Source organism: Hemitrygon akajei, chromosome 10 (assembly GCF_048418815.1).
Source record: "Hemitrygon akajei chromosome 10, sHemAka1.3, whole genome shotgun sequence".
Lineage (NCBI taxonomy): Eukaryota > Metazoa > Chordata > Chondrichthyes > Myliobatiformes > Dasyatidae > Hemitrygon > Hemitrygon akajei.
Genome location: NC_133133.1, coordinates 83,772,582 through 83,787,358, shown reverse-complemented (window position 1 = coordinate 83,787,358; position 14,777 = coordinate 83,772,582).

Here is a 14,777-nt window from a genome sequence, read left to right as displayed (position 1 = left end):
AAGCAGCTTTGAGCTGCAGGTGTTTGGGGAGGTCTCCTGGCGACTGGGAATCACCGAAACACGGACCATCCCTCTTCACCCACAGAGTGATGTGCTGGGGACTGTTTTAACCACACCCTGCCTACTCAGCTCCCAACCTGGTCAGCCAGCACCAGTGCGATTGGGACCACCATCTGCCCCTGGTTTTGTGGGTACACCAGACAGCAGTTCAGGAAAGCACCAGGTGTGCTCCTGTTCAGGTGAGAGGTGGATCCGGTGTTTGTCCCTCCACCCGAGGAGAAATTCCTGGGGAGGCTGGGTCGGGGTACCTGCAGCACCTCATGGGAGGTACCTGTAGGCTGTTTGTGATGCTGATAGCAGCCACCAAAAATGAGGCCCACAGCCAGGGTCAGGACTTTACTGTGGGACCGAGTATGGGTCTATGGCCTCACCTGGAAGAAAAGACTATCCTCCAGGCTGAGAGAAGTGCTCAGACGCACCTCCGATGTGGTATATCAGATGCGGTTGCCTGAGCGGTGGGAGTTGTGCTGACACTACATCGGTCCTTGGCCGCCACCAACCCAGCGAATCTGAAGGAAGGAATTGACACCCTGAGTGGCCTGCCTCTTGCCTCACCAAACTGTGCCTCCTCTGGGGTGGGGGTGAGCTCCAGAAACCCTCCGGTCTCCTAGGCAGCAGCATCAACCCACACCGGGACTCTCAGACTTTGGGGTGGCTGACCCCTCAGTGGGGGCAGTGTGGCACTCCGGGGTGGGGGGGGGGGCATGATCGACAGCCCACCCTCGCATTCTCAATGACCAGCGCTATTTATTGTTCCAGTGTTAAAATGCTTGTGTGGGACTATGGTGGGATGCTCATTTATTGTTACATTTTAGCTTGGATTATACAGTTATTCACTTGTGTGGTGGGTCACCTTGACTGTAACTGTGATGTGTGATAATTACCTCCCCTGTCTGAATGAGACTGAGCTGTTCTCTCCCCAGGTCATACTGCCCGGTCTGTTTTTGTGTCTATCACAATAAAAACAGTTGTTGAGTTAAACGAGCTTCTTTGTCATTATGGAGCAAATGCTTAGCAGAGAATTGTTTACTGCTAAATCTCCTCTGCTGCTCAGCTCTTGGGTCAAGCCTCTGCTACATTTCCTGATACCAAATACATGGCCTGGTGGTAATGCAGGCAAATAAGATAGGACATTGAAGAGTCTCTTAGATAGGCACATGAGTGAGCAGAAAATGGAAGGATATGAACATTGTTTAAGCAGAAGGCATTAGTTAGGAATTCAATTACTAGTTTAATTAGGTCAACCTACATCATGGACCAACGAGCTGTGTTGTACTCTCTATGTTGTATGTTCTACATAATCCCTGAACAAAGCAGGTTAATATGCATGTTGATCATCATAGAGTCAGCATACAGAAGGACCTGTTTCAACCCTACCTCTCTCTACTGCTCTTAAATACTAAACACCACCTAGAATGTCAGTTCTTGCTGCCACAATTTGAAGGATGCACTGTAGTTTCTTTGACATCACCCATTTCAGCCATTACCTCTGCCATCAAAAAGGTGTATGGGAACACTATCATCGTCCCATGATCCTTTCCCTTCTCCAACTCTGTATCACTTTTACCAATCACCTTTCCAGCTCTTAGCTTCATCCCACCCCCTCCGGTCTTCTCCTATCATTTTGCATTTCCCCCTCCCCCCACTACTTTCAAATCTCTTAGTATCTTTCCCTTCAGTTAGTCCTGACGAAGGGTCTCGGCCCGAAACGTCGACAGTGCTTCTCCCTATAGATGCTGCCTGGCCTGCTGTGTTCCACCAGCATTTTGTGTGTGTTGTTAGGATTTCATAAATCCCTTTTTGTATTAGGCTCTCGATAAAGTCATCAAAGGCCAACCCAAAATAGGGATTGACTTGTGCAAGGTGCAAAGAGAAATGAATGACTGCATTCCTCATGTAAATCTAGTTCTGATAGCTCAGCTGATTGAGGCAGTGAACAGATGAGTCTTAAAAGGGAAGTCTTAGGCCTATGTTTCCCTTTGATACACCAGCTAACTTGAGTCAGGATGGCAAACCAGAAGTTGCAAGCCAGTACATATCATTTACGGAAAGGGTGAGAGGATGGTGTGGGATGACAAAGCGATTCTTCGTTGAATCCCTTTAGGAATTCTTGCTCTGGATTTCAGGGCAGATAAGACTAAATCTCAAATCTCCTTGAAAAAACAAGTAATCTGTGTTACTTGCAATGGAAACCATCCATGCAACAAAAAGGGATCCAGAGAGGCAAAATTTAAATTGCAGTAAACTTGAAAATCTTTCTAGAGAAGAGCCAAACAGTATGAAATTAAAGTGTCATGTGAATTTGTGCCTTTATGGTTGTGAAATATGTCTTACAAAAATGTGTCTGACCAGCTATATCACCGTCTGGAATAGGAATTGCAAGGCATTTAACTGCATGACGCTGCAACAACTTGCGAGCACTGCTGAACAATCATTGGGGTCTCTCCTCCACATCCATGACCTGAGCTCACACAGCCCTCAGCCTGGTCAAGACTTTTCCCACCCATCCCACAATCACTTTGTCCTTCGACAGTTTGGGTGAGTGGGCAGATGTATGGCAGATGCAGTTTAATGTGGATAAATGTGAGGTTATCCACTTTGGTGGCAAGAACAGGAAGGCAGATTACTATCTGAATGGTGTCAAGTTAGGAAAAGGTGAAGTACAACGAGATCTAGGTGTTCTTGTACATCAGTCACTGAAAGTAAGCATGCAGGTACAGCAGGCAGTGAAGAAAACTAATGGCATGTTGACCTTCATAACAAGGGCAGTTGAGTATAGGAGCAAAGAGGTCCTTCTGCAGTTGTACAGGGCCCTGGTGAGACCACATCTGGAGTATTGTGTTCAGTTTGGTCTCCAAAGTTGAGGAAGGACATTCTTGCTATTGAGGGAGTGCAGCGTAAGTTCACGAGGTTAATTCCTGGGATGGCAGGACTGTCATGCGTTGAAAGATTGGTGCGACTGGGCTTGTATACACTGGAATTTAGAAGGATGAGAGGGAATTTGATTGAAACATATAAGATTATTAAGGGATTGGACACACTAGAGGCAGGAAACATGTTCCTGATATTGGGGGAATCCAGAACCAGAGGCCACAGTATAAGAATAAGGGGTAGGCCATTTAGAACGGAGTTCAGGAAAAACTTTTTCACCCAGAGAGTTGTGGATCTATGGAATGCTCTGCCTCAGAAGGCAATGGAGGCCAGTTCTCTGGATGCTTTCAAGAAAGAGTTAGATAGAACTCTTAAAGATAGCGGAGTCAAGGAATATGGGGAGAAGGCAGGAACGGGGTACTGATTGTGGATGATCAACCATGATCACATTGAATGGCGGTGCTGGCTTGAAGGACCGAATGGCCTACTCCTGCACCTATTGCCTATTGTCTATTGTCCTCCTACCATCAGGCAGACAAGACTATTCCGTATAGTCTTGACTACTCAGCATAGTCAAGACTATTCCCACCCATCCCACAATCGCTTTGTTCTCCTACCATCAGGCAGAAGGTATCGTAGTATAAGAAAAAGGACTGCTAGACTGGATAGCAGCTTCTTCCCCCAGGCAGTGAGGCTTCTGAACAACTCACTGCCACCCAGTATGCGTTATTTATGATAGCGCCAGTAGCAGAAATAGAGTTGTATGTTTAATGATATAGTATGTTGTATCTGCATTTTACGTACATCTACTGAATATTTTCTGTTAATACTATTGTGTGAATATTATTTGATGAGCTGTGTGTGACTATGTATTGTGCTTTGCACCTTAGTCCCAGAGGAACATTCTTAAGTTTAGCTGTATACAGTGTACGGTTGAATGACAATAACATTAACGAACTTGAGCTTGAAAAGCACCCTGACTCTGCAGAAATGACTCTCAATATTAACTGAGCTGCAGTGCTTCATGAGTATGCATCTACATAGAAGCTAGACCATAAACCATCGAACAATACGGCACAGTACAGTACAGGTCCTTCAGACCACCATGTTTTAACCTACGCTAAGATCAATAATCCTCACCCTTCCTTCCTACATAGCACACTTTCCTTATTTCTTTCATCCACATGACTTGCAAAGATTCTTACCCACCAACACTGTAGAAGGATCTCCTCTATATGTGATCGTTCAAGCAGGTCCACCATCACTTTCTCAGGAGTTTCCAGCGAACAGAAACACGTCTTGTCAGTAAGGATTTTTATTGTGCTATTTAAACGATATTTGTTAAAATCTTAAACAACAAATTTATGGATAAATATTTGGATCAACAAACAAAATATAAAATAATTATAAATTAAAGACCTTTGTGTGTTAGTTAGACCTGATGTGACTGAAAGTTTTTTTGAAATATGAATGAGTATCAAATTTCCTCAACCGATGCTTCATTTGAAGAAGTGAGTGAGGAATGCAACAATTTTATTTGTTTAAAATATGATTACTCTCCTGCTTCCTTTCCCAGCATGTTTCCAGCAGTTTCTTCCTGCTTTTTGTCTCACTTTATTTCCTTTTGGATTGCCAAGAGTAACAGTGCAGTTTCCAGAGACAGTGTGGTTTAATGTTAAATACAACCAATTCATTTCTTGTTTATTGGGTTACTTGATCTCAAAGTTGTTATTTTATAGAAATTCCAGCTCAAAGTTACCTGACTCTTTGCAAAACAAAAAGTCAGAGATTAACACGCTGCCCATCCAGAGAAGGCTTGGAAATATTTGCTTTACTACAGAGATAATTTACTGAGAAATTCAACTCAAACTCGAAGGAAGAGACAGACGTTGAAGCACCAATCAATACCAGCTGGAGCTTCAGCCTGTCAGCTAGGGGCCTTGGCTGAATATGTCAGAAAGCTTTGAGTGCCAAATGGACTTCCATATTACAGATCACTAGCTCTGACTTGTGGGAGAATGGAGAATTGGTCAGCATCTATGAGTCAGACGGGTGGTTGGATCAACATTAGGAGTGGAGATCTAATCTATAAAATCTACAAGAGAAATTGGATGATCATAAATTGAGTCAATTTCTTTTTCATTATAACTTAAGGAATTAATTTAGGAAGAACAGGATTGCTAATATTCGTAGAATATCAATCTACTAAATGAAGGTGGGCATTGTTACGGCACAGGACTAAAATGTCCTTGCAATGGCAGCATCAAGGCAGGGAACCTATAAAATGCCATTTACGTTGGTCTGCACAGATCACAGGAGAGATTGGAATCGGCCCTTTTCTCCATTAAATCTCTCTGAAGGAAGAATTTACTATTCCTGGCCACAGTGGTTGCAAAGCCATACCCTAATTTGCAAAGCTCAAGTGTTGACAGGTAAACAGCCATTCCCTAACCAACAATAGATTCTGTGCCATCAATCCTGGTACTATTGGACTGGACCAATCCCCTCTGGTAGACACTCTTACAAAGAAACCTAAATGTGTTCATCCTCAGACAAGATTCGTTTTTCATCTTTTAGAGCCTTTAATTAATTTTACTAGAAGGGATCATCACCAGAGTTACCGAAGTCTTTCTTGGCTGGCGGTGGGAAGTGACTTCCGCCAGGTCCATCATGTATGGAGGGAGTCTCAGCACCACTGGACACTGAGAACGTTAAGCATCTCCTTGTGAAGTGTGTACTTGCTGAGAAGGTTTTTCAAGGCATGCAGTTTTCTTTTTAAATATTCATCCCATATGGTTGCATAATGCTGAGCTCTGAGCTATTCCCAAGCACGCACTTTGAGACAAACGTCGACTACTACTGGAAGATCATCATCCTGGTTAAAAAATCCTAGCAGCCTGCCTGAAACTTGCCAGCCCTTCAGCGTAAGGAGTGGTCTTGAGCCTGGCACACGGTAAGATTGAGGACTGTGTGCTGAAGATGGCAATGAAGCAAGGTGCATTCATTGTAAGGAATCTGTGGTAAATACTTGTACATCACAGAACACTAACTGACTGGAACCTATGGAGAAAAACCCACAGCAATTGTTCTGGGGGATATGTGTGAAAGAAGTTAATGGGATGTAAAAGGAATGATGTGGTCTGTACAGAGGATGGTGACATACAGTAATTACATTGTACATATAGTTGGAAATGTAGATATTTTTGAAAATATGGGCACTTACTCCAAAATTTTAAGAACTATGCAGTTTATGAGAAGAAAAATGAGAAAGACTTGAATTTAATTAGGCAGCCTGGTCTCAAAAATGGTCATTTTTCACTTAATTTTAAGACATCACAAACCGTTTATATCAATTGATTTAATGAAATGGTTTTTGATTTGTAACCATTGTTGTGATAGAAAGAAATGAAGTCAAATATTGTGCTGAAATTCTCTTGATACCACATTGATGAAAGATACCTGTAAAAGGCTTAAAGCCCGACTTGCAGTGCTGCTGAGTTTGTATTTGTAATAAGCCTCAGGCCATGGACCTCTGTCTTATGAATCAGAATGGTTCACTTGAGCTAATGTAATCAAAGCAAGCACGTCCATCTAAACAGTCAGCCTACGACTAAGTTACATTCATAGATGAAGAAGTGTCCAGCTGCAAGTGATATCCCTGTATCCCCAATATCCCCAATATCACAGGGACATCCCAATCCATTGTGTGACTGGCAAATTTATACAAATGGAACATTAGAAAAAGATTCTTTGTGGCCTGAATTTGGGCAAGAGATTCCAGTGATCATAATGATCAAACATAAGGCTAAAATCAGCCCAAAAATATGTTGTATTTTCTGTATATCCTGCTTCACACAAGCTTGGGCCATCTCAAAGCAATTCACAGCGAATTAGTGTGAGTTAAGACTTGTAAGACTTGTAATCAGCTGAAAATCTGAAATACTTCTAGGGTTTATAAAGAAATACATTAGAGCTTAATTTATGAATGGAATAAGAAGTGAAAGTAGAATAGAACATTTTTCCATGTTGAAGTTAGCGTGTAAACTTCTTACTACAAGAAAAGCCCTCTACAAATTTTCTCATGAAAGAGGCTGTCATTCCATTACTAAACGATAACAGACTAGCTTTGGGTTATGACTTGGTGTCTTTTCGTGTTCTGTGTGAGTCACTCAGAGTAATACAATTCTTTCTGCTTGAATGACCTTGGTTACTACTCTAATGCAAGTCTAAGAATAAACAGCATAAGTTTTTTGTGTTAAATAAAACAAAATGTTTTCTGTCCACAAGTATCCCATAAACTTTGTTGCTCAGAACCCTGTGAAATGTGTACTTTTGCTTCAGAATAATAAGCTCTGTGTTTTGTGCTCTGTGCCTCTGCCATTGAAATGTTTTTACTCAGACATACAGTATAAAACTAGGTAAGCTCTATTAAAAAAAAGGTGTAATGTCATTTTTCATTACAACAATGAAAAAGGTCTCAGACAGTGTAATGCACTAGATCTACTTTTAGTTTCTTCCCCCTAGATTCAGAGGCTTTCATTTGGTTACACCAGCCAGACTGATCCCACATGACTGAAGTATCTACACATCTTGTTTGTTTTTGATGCTTGTTTTTCAGCCACATTTCTGGGACAGCACAAATACTTTTGTAAAAAATGAACACTAGTAGAAGGAAGTTAAGCCAATATGTATGGGAGTTTTGTGAATTCAAAATAGATTTGATTTATTTTAATGACTTATACCAATAAATGATATTTCAGATTAGTACAGTCCTTTTTACCCTAACTTGCAGCTTTCAATCCATAGCCACTAGAGGGAAGGATTATGCCAGCACAAAAACCCAAAAGAAATTATCGATTCTGAAGTCCTAATTGGATAGTTGCTGATCCAATTATTATAACCAAGTATCATAAAAATCATAACCAAACCAAGTGTCAAACCTTGAGAAGCAGCTACATTTTAAAACCAGTTAAAAAGCACAGAGAAATAGTCAATGTTGAAAGAATGCTTATGAAGCACAGAATGGTCAAAATGTAAGTTTTGAAGTGACAGTTGGCATACAGCCAAGTCAGATGTCAAACACTCCCAATATACTTACTGATTATTAATTTATCACTTGCTTGCTTACATTCCAATCTAGTTATACTTTGCAAAAGATTTATCATCACTAAATATGAAATAATATATTATTCTTCATTACAGTTTAATTCTTTACATTTTTAAGATTGAGATGTTATGTCCCATGAGTCTCATCCTCTGCCAAATACACAGAACATTTGGTAAAAAGTTCACAAAAGGGCCTATCAAATCTATTAAATGTTTCATTTGGCATGTACAAAAGTTGTCCTCCCATTGCATTCTAATTCCTAGAATTTAATAGCTGCTCTGACTTCTGTTTAGCAATTCAACTTCTGCTTGGTAAATTAAATTATTCAACATTTTGAAGATTCCGGCATTAAACCATGGCACACACAAGAAGAAATTTCGAATGAGAGCTGAGATTAGTCCAGAACTTGTGTGGACAAGTGAAAAGTGTGTATTTTACATTGCCTTGATTTTGATATGTAATATCCATCATTGCATATATAGCAAAACTAATTTATGCAGTTTAATATCTGAATGTTAAGCACTCTAATGCAGGTACAATCCTCTTGCAGCTAATTAATCACAGAGGAGTTTGTTTTGAATAGACTTAATCCATGAAGATCTGATTATGAATTAGCAGATTTTTTTTTCAATTGATCATTTTTGATATTTGAAGAAACAAGGGATTTCACTGTTGGAGAAATGGATACTTCACCTCTTCAGACACATTCTACCAGCAATAATAACAAAGCCTAATGCTCCCTGCCTCTGCCTCACCAATATCTTGTCACTTCAAAATCAAAAGTGAAATTTACAGCATGAGTGTGTATTTTTTTCACTTTTCACACTAACAACTCCAAACGATATTGCTAATTAAGTGCCAATTTGTGCCAAATTATTCTCAGTTTTTTTGGTGCAATTTCGCACTCATTCTGGGAGACAGTGTTAAATATTCTCTATACTTGTTTCATTTGGGACCCTTATGGTTAACAGAGATCTTGTTCATCAGGTTTTTTGTATTGAATGTGAATTGAAACCGGGGGTGGGGGGTGGGAAGGGGGGGAGGGATGTGGCAGAGGGCAATTCATGACATCACCCTGTTCCATTTCAACTAACATAATTAATGATATGGGTTCTTTTGAAACACTGATTGTTAATTGAATTTCTTCAGGAAACATTTGTATTGGTGTACATGATATTATTTCCATCTTTTGGAAACGTCTTCCCCAACGACCAAGAAGCTGAGTTATACTGGCTGTATTTCCAGATTAGTGCTCCAGTGGTCTGGAACAGCAATTGAGAGAAGGTGAGACTGCAGTTTGAGAAATTACATTGCTTTATTGGAAAGGAATAAATGAGGCTATAGAGGAAGTCTGTAGTAGAAAGGAAATCTCAGGTTCTCTTAACCTGACAATAAAGAAAAAGACAATTCAATGTCAAAGTAATCAAATCCAATTATAGAAGTCATTGCATTCATAAAAGTTTCAAGATAATTGCTGCAAGCAGTTCATATCCCAAGACAGACACAGCTCTCTGGGGAACATGTTCACCATCAGTCAGTGAGATGCCTGTCCCACAAACTGCTGCATTGATCTTGCGAACTTTGTAATTAAAAGGTTATTGACTGATAGCAAAAGTGTTGCTTGGCTATGTTAATACTCACCGTCATCATCATTCTGTGCCGAGTCGGATGATGTGGGTGATCATGGTCTCACGACCATGATTGTTCTTGGAAAATTTTTCTACAGAAGTGGTTTGCCATTGCCTTCTTCTGGGCAGTGTCAGAGATTGTCTTCCTGGTGTCAATAACCAGGACTTGTGATATCTACCAGCTGTTCATATGACCATCCACCACCTGCTCCCGTGGTTTCACATGGCCATAATCAGGGGGCTGAGCAGGTGCTACACCTTGCACAAAGGTGACCTGAAGGCTAGCAAAGGGAGGGATTTCCTCACACCTTCTTTGGTAGAAACATATCTCCACTCCACCACCCAATAATACTAATGTTAATACTAACTGAATACGAATGTTAATACTGAAGGTTGCACCTAAAAGAAGCTTCTTCCCATCAATATCAACTCATAATTTTAATCTGATGACTTTGAATAATTTAGCCCAAGTCTTTTGGAATCACAAAAACTTACATGCACTTCAGTCCAGTGAGAAACAAGGTTCATTGCATTTCAGTCCATGAGTAGCCAATGTAGTCTGTGGACAGGATTTCTTAATAAACCCTTTTGTCTTTCTCCCATCATCAGCCTCCATTATGTAGAAGGGAAGAAATGAACATGTTATAAATAACAAACAAATTTCTGAAAGTATTCAGCCAGATAGTATCAGCAAAGAAAAATATAAGCATAGTTATTTAAAATTGATGAACTTACATCAGTACAAACTAAAAATGTATAAGGTTTTAAGTAAGTATGGAGAGATGGAAAGAGCAAAGAAGAGAACTGAAGGGAAAGCCAGTGACAATGTGAGAGCCAAAAGAGATTACGTTACAACAGGGATGAGGGTGGAAAACAAAAGGAAATACCGTAGATTTCGCACTACAGAGCGCACCTGATTAAAAGCCGCTGGCTCTAATTTTAGAAAGAAAATCAATTTTGTACTTGTACAAGCCGCACCGGATTTTAGGCCGCACCGGATTTTCGGCCGCACCGGTTTTTAGGCCGCACCGGATTTTCGGCCGCAGGTGTCCCACGTTGTAATATGAGATATTTACACAGAAAGATATTACACGTGAGGATTTTTTAACTTTTAATTAAATCCATATGGTAACATAAACAAATACATATTGCAAATGCTTTTTTTCGAACCGTGCCTGTAACGCGGCTACTTTTAAATATACGTTGCGTATACTTTTTTACTGAACAACATTCCAATATCTCCTAACGACTGGTAAAAAATATATATACTGCAGCCTACCAGGAAAAGTTATTGATCGCCTTTAACTTAAAAGCAGCGTTCGCTCAGATCTAATGCCGCTCGCGTAATGCGCTCGCCCCCCTCCTTCCCGTTTATCGCAAACCGGTATTTCCCACAAGACGCGGCGAAACCGGGTGTGACGTCATAGCATCCCGCGATGTAGTACAGAAAACAAATATAGTTAAAACACTTCTAACTTTAACTAGAAAATGAATTACTAAGCGAAAATATTATAAACTAAATATCTGCCATAAAGGCAGCACAATGCTTTTCTTCGAGTGTTTTCCATGTTGATGAGGGTGAGTACAAATGACTGATTTACAATAATTTAATTGTGAAAGTGCGCTTGATTTATCGTACAATTTCATTGGACCTCTGTGAACTACTCATCAATTTTATTGGTCTACTGTTACGAGGCAAAATGTTTTTGGCGGCATGAAAAAACTCATGTATTAGCCGCACCGTAGTAAAGGCCGCAGTGTTCAAAGCTGTTCAAAATGTGGGAAAAAAGTAGTGGCTTATAATCCGACATCTACGGTAGTAATGTACCAAAGTAAAACTGGATTATATATTTCTTTTTTGTTTTATGAGATCTAGTCATTATTAACAAATAGGTTATTGATGACCTATCACTCACAGAAAGGTTGATGCTGAGCCTGTTCTCATGTGTTGGAATTACTCCCAAATTACTCTCAGGAAAGGGGTTCAGAATTCAAACAGACAATGATGTGTGCTGGTAGGGATCTTAGGAGGAAGTGGTGAATATTTTCCACTTGGTATTTCTGGCTGAAGACAGTTGCAAAGGATACATCCTTGCGTTTTCTAATATAATACTGGGTTGTGTAATCATTAATGTAAGTGGAGCCTCTCCCTGCCCATACGCCTTTCCACACTGTATGGCTCATGACTAGATCCAGTAATGGTTTCAGTCTTATTGGAAAATAGCTAATATACAATGGGTAAGAGAGATTAAACTTGGGAAAACACTGGCCAGTTAGTTTAGTACCTGTCATTGGAGAAGTGTTAGACACTATTTTGGAGGTGCTAGGGCTGGGCAATTAGAAATCAAGCTAAGTCTACATTTGTGGAGGAGAACTCAGGTTTGGCTGATTTATTAGAGTTCTTTGAAGGGGGAATCAAGGGTGAATTGCAAAGAACCAGTGAATATCCTTGTAATGTTCTCGCTCGGGTGTAACGAAACCCGAGTTAAACGTCGAGATAAACCGTAGTCAATGAAAGCAAGGTCGCAGTAAGATTAACCATTTACTGTTCACTCTTCACATTAACGTATGGTGAAAACTGTTGATAAAACAATACAAGATTGGTACAGTGTTTGTTTCCTTCTAAATATCACATTTACATCGTGAATACTTGCAAAGGTAAAACTACAATAACTACATTACATTAAAGTGCAGCATACAGTCAGAATCTAGCTGCTCCATTGACTGCTTTAAATACACTTCAACACAAACTATCCCGACTCTTTAACTAACGAAAACATAAACCTTATCCACCGTCGTTACTTTTAACAGAATCGGCGTTAACATTTTAATTCAACATATCGATTATCTCATGACTTACAGCGTTGCTTTCACTGTGTTTCTGGTGCGTAGAGAACAAACTTAACTTGCGCTGAACTGCCACATGTGAGCGCCCCCCACCCTTGTGTTTATCCCAACCGGTATTTTCCCACAAGACACGGCGAGACCGGATGTGACGTCATCATAGCCGCGATATATTACAGACAAATGAATTTACTTAAACAATCCTAACTTTAACTAAAAATGCTAACAAACAAATTACTAAGCGAAAATATTATAAACTAAATAACTGCCATAAAGGCAGCACATCTATATCACTGGATTGCGAGAAGGCATTTGATAAGATTCACCAAAGGATATTGCAGAAAATAAAGATTCATGTTAACACATTGGAGTGGATTGTTTGATAAGAATGATTAACAGCAGCAGAGTCTTTTACCGACTGGCAAATTGTAATGATGGGTATGCCAGAGGAATTGATGCTGGTGCCTTAGCAATGTACAGTTTATAAAAATAATTTGGCTGAGGAAACCAAAATTATGGTTGTTATATTAGCTGAAGATAAGTAGGTCTGTAGAGTTATAGAGTTGTAGAGTCATAGTGGAAGGTATGGAAACATGCTCTTCTGCCTACTGATCACTGAACATCCCTAAACAACATTCCGATACTCATGCAAGCAATCCCCAGGTTAGATAAAGTTTCCATTGCCAAAAGCTGATTTTTGCATAAATCAGTAATGTCCATTATCCACAGTAGCCAATATTGCATCATTGCTTCTTTGTTGCATGGCTGTCTGTGGGGAAGATGAATCTCTATAAGACCATAAGATATCGGAGCAGAAGTGGGCCATTAAGCCCATCAAGTCTGCTCCATCATTCAGTCATGGCTGATCCAATTCTTCCAGTCATCCCCACTCCTCTGCCTTCTCCCCATGCCCTTTGATGCCTTGGATAATCAAGAACCTATCTATCTCGACCTTAAATACACCCATTGACTTGGCCTCCACAGCCGCTCATGGAAATAAATTCCACAGACTTACACTGCCCCTCCCTGACTAAAGTAATTTGTCCTCATCTGGTTCTAAAAGGACATCCTTCAATCTTGAAGTACAGCCCTCTTGTCCTAGAATCCCCTACCATGGGAAATAACTTTGCCATATCTAATCTGTTCAGGCCTTTTAATCTCAGGCTTGTATGTTGCTGCATACTTTGATAATAAATGTACTTTGGATCTTTTATATACACTTTTGGCAACATTTTCATTTAAGCAAATATTCACCCTAATGCTACCCATATTAAATTAAAGGAAATAATATTGTATCCAGTAATAAATGAATATCATCAAACATTTCATTATTATTATTTTTACAAACTTGATGAATGCTTTAAAAATACACAGGAGAGTTTGTGCGAAGTCAAATTTCCTAAGTCAGGTCACCTGTAACCCAGTTAGACCCTGAACAACAAACTTCATTTTGTTCTCTCCACATTCCTTTCAACTTCACTAATCTCTCTACACACTCTGTTCCTATATTCTATCACTCACCTCCAAACAAAGACCAATTAACTTACTAATCAGCACCTCTTCTTGATGTGGTTGTGGTGGTGGTGGGGGGGGGGGTATTCTGGAGCACCAGGAAGAAACCTACTTGGTTACAGCAAAAACGTGTAAACTCCACATAGACAGCACCCAAGGTCATGATTGAAACCAAGTCACTGGAGCCTTGAAACAGCAGCTCCATGAGTAATGTAACCATGCTACTCAAAACAAGTTCTAAGAAAACATGGAAAACTTCAGAGGGATATTAATTTGCAATAAGCAAGCAAAGATTTGGCAAATAAAGTATAAATTGGGAAATAGTGAATTTGAACATTTTGGTGGTAAATACTCAGTGGCCTTTTTATCAGATACCCCCTGTACATAATAAATTGTCCATTGACTGTATGTTCATGGCTTTCTGCTGCTGTAGCCCATTCACTTAAAGGTTCAACAAGTTGTGTATTCAGAGATGCTCCTCTACACTCTACTGTTACAACATATGGCCATTTGAGTTACTGTCGCCTTCCTGTCAGCCTGAACCAGTCTGGCCATTCTCCACTGACCTCTCTCATTAACAAGGTGTTTTCACCCACAGAACTGCCACTCACTGGAATTTTCTTTTTTTGTTGCACCATTCCCTGTAAACTCTAGAGACTATTGTGTGTGAAAATCCCAGGAGATCTGCAGTTTCTGAGATATTCACACCACCCCATCCAGCACCAGCAATCATTCCAAGGTCCAAGTCATTCAGG